Source organism: Dendroctonus ponderosae, unplaced genomic scaffold (assembly GCF_020466585.1).
Source record: "Dendroctonus ponderosae isolate FM_Combo_2020 unplaced genomic scaffold, Dpon_F_20191213v2 Dpon_F_20191213_5, whole genome shotgun sequence".
In the NCBI taxonomy this organism is placed as follows: Eukaryota; Metazoa; Arthropoda; class Insecta; order Coleoptera; family Curculionidae; genus Dendroctonus; species Dendroctonus ponderosae.
The window spans coordinates 1281993-1285122 of NW_026018715.1; positions in this window are offsets into that span (position 1 = coordinate 1281993).

Below are 3130 nucleotides of genomic sequence, written 5' to 3' on the forward strand. Positions count from 1 at the left end.
TTTTTAAAATGTGCGCTCGGTAGGCGTCGGACAATTCATAAAATAATACTTTTTAAAAATCAAACGGTTTAGCCGCAAACTTCCGTGCCGTATAGGGTGAATAACCCTGTATATACTCATAGCTCAACATTAAAAGTAGAAGATTGCATATCGCTTAGCCTTAAGTAAAATTTTAATGGCACTCCGGTAAATGGTGAAATCGGAAACTACATCCCTGATGGGGTGCCATTTTTGTAATGGCACTCCTGGAAAATGGTGAAATCGGGAACTACGTCCCGTTCGTGGCTCCAATTTTGTAATGGCGATTCTGGAGTTAATTACTGGTATAAGTAAGGATTTATGTGGTGATGGCTCCACAGCGAGGGTAGCCTTTATACAGTAGAGAAAGAAAAACCCATGGGTCAATACGCAGGGGGCAGAATTAAATACAGTTAATCAACAAATGCTCTTTTTAGCATAATACATGAAAATGAACATGATTGGTAACGTCCCAAACAAGGCAGGCGCTTTTACATTTCACAAAGTAAAATAAGATGGATGGCCCTAACTAAACATTCTACATTTAACGAAAAAGAAAGATTTCCGACCTTAAACTATACAAAATCAAACCACAATAAAGTGGAAGAAGGGGTGGATAACGGGGCGGTCGTTACTATGTGAAGTATGAAAATTCGATGGTGGTGAATGGTCGTATTATTACGTAATCATATTTGTTACCGGCGGGTCATGTTAATGCGGGTTTGATTCGAAATCATAAATCGACGCAATTGTGGGAATTTCTACTCGGAATGAATTGGACAACAGTAGAACTTTAGAGATCGGGAGGGAGGGGGAGTTTTCGCGTTCATTCCCCACATTTTCGGGCCCTCGATTATTTAATCTCGGTCTAGCTGCTGGCGTCGACCGATTCAGTATTGGCTGGTAGGGTAACGAATGCCATAGGATCACAGTAATAACTGGACAGTGAAGTTACTGGTGGTTCAATTTACAGTGGAATTAGGTTCTTTAGTGTGGTCGTTTTAGTTTGCACTCTATTGGAACGTCGAACGTATAGGAAAACTTTGCCCTCTCTGGCTGACCATGACTCAGCCATTAAGATCTTATTATTTGCAGAAAATCGGGTCGAACATAGACAAAGGTTTAGGAAACGGTCGAGATCTAAAGACCGGCATCCATTCTGAGCTCATAGCGGGCGAGTGGCCACCAGGATGAGGCCAGAATGGAAACGTACGGACCCCAGCACACCAAGCCCTCGAAAACCGTGGACATCAGTGAACCAAGCGCACACCCTGAGCTCATAACGGGCCAATGGCCGGCAGGATGAGACCAGGATAACCGCCCGAGATCACACGCACGCTAACTTCTCGAGGCAACGACGGTCCGAGGGCCAGGCGGAAATTCTCAGAACATAACGGGCGAAATGGCCGGCAGGATTAGCCAACACACAAACACGGTGTTTTCTATTACTGCAGGCAGCGCGGAACCTCATAGAACGCTAATGGAATGTTGTGAGAATGTGACTAAAACATGACAGACTAAAGTTCGACTAGAACAGTGATAATTTACACGGGGAAAAATATGGCAGGTTTTCAATTCAGAAATTCAACCGGGAAGAACTTCTTGATGGAGGGAGGGCCCCACGGCACCTCGAATTATATGGCTATGGCTTTTATTACCTTAGAAACTGGGTGAAACGTTGGGAATTATCTACGATTAGATTATAATACTATACCTTTTTTACTTGAACGGTGATTTCCGGTCGGTGGTTCCTCAAGCACGAGACTAAAAGGATACTGGGATATTATTTGGATTAACAGAAGACGATCTAACTTTTAGTTGATTAATCAATGATCTTTTTTGAAATATCGGGATAATGGTACGATAGATTTTAATGAAACGTGTTGTAATTTGGTTTCTATGTTCAATGCATTGATTCAACCGTCCAAAATTCAATATATTATGAAGGTAGTTAAATCTCAAAATGTGCGAATATGTTGCTTAATCACATGCCTGGCGTCACTTCAGACTTTCTCATATTTCTGCGAGATGTAAACATAAAAAACTTATCCTTTTAAGGTAGAGTTCGAGTAATCGTAAATTTACCTAAATTCTAAAATACCACTGGCGCTGGATTTCATTACTTGGGTAAACTTGTTGAAAATCATCGCTTAAATTTTTCATTCATTAAAGTTTAAGCATGAAAATTAGAAACCAGCTTTACTGGTTAAGGAAAATTGTGCAATGAAAAGTGCCTCGGCTTGTTAAAACGCTGAAAGTTTTATATTAATCTGGCTAAGATTATAACGCCATAAAAAAGTGATTTAAGATTTCTATGTTCAACATCATGTTAGGTTTTGCACTTACAAGGTTAGTGCTTGTAAAGTGTTCTTAGGGTTATTACGGTACTAAGACAATGTTCTGCAAGTGGAATTTTATCAAATAGGTTTACTTAAAGCCCATAATACGACGACAGAATAATTGATAAGTGCAACCCAGAGCAGCTTAATTTCATTAAATAAAATATTTACATGAAAATTAATTGTAACGATACTGTTCTACAGACGTGCAGTTGGAGACGCATAAAAGTAGACGACTTCTAAAGGCGCTGTTTAGGCGGACCACTCCTAAGCGTTGTCGATGACTTGACATTCCCAGACGATTGGTATCACAAATATAAAAAATTTAGAAATGTTTTCCGGGCTTTGAAGCCGTGGTCTATCGGAATTTCTTCCTAACGTTTCGTCCACAACTGCGGTGGACATTTTCAAAGGCGATGAGGCAGTGGGCGAAGTGATCTCCCGTGCTTTCCGACTAAGAATGATTCAACTGCGGGATTCCCAGTCGTATTTATGCCGCCCAGCCGTGTGTGCTCATGCGTGGGGGATGGGTGGGGGTTCCAACGCTTCGGCGCACATGCTGTTTGGCGCAAAACGCGCTTTCAATCTGGATTGAGAGCCGTAATTTCTTCTTTTCTGTTGAAATTGTTTTGGTGTTTCAATATTTAGGCCAAGGACAAACGAGATCCTTTATCAGGACCAGGAGTCTACAGAGTTCCGTGCAGCTGTGGAAGAGCATACATCGGCACCACAAAACGAAGCATAAACACTAGGATCACGGAGCACAAACGAAG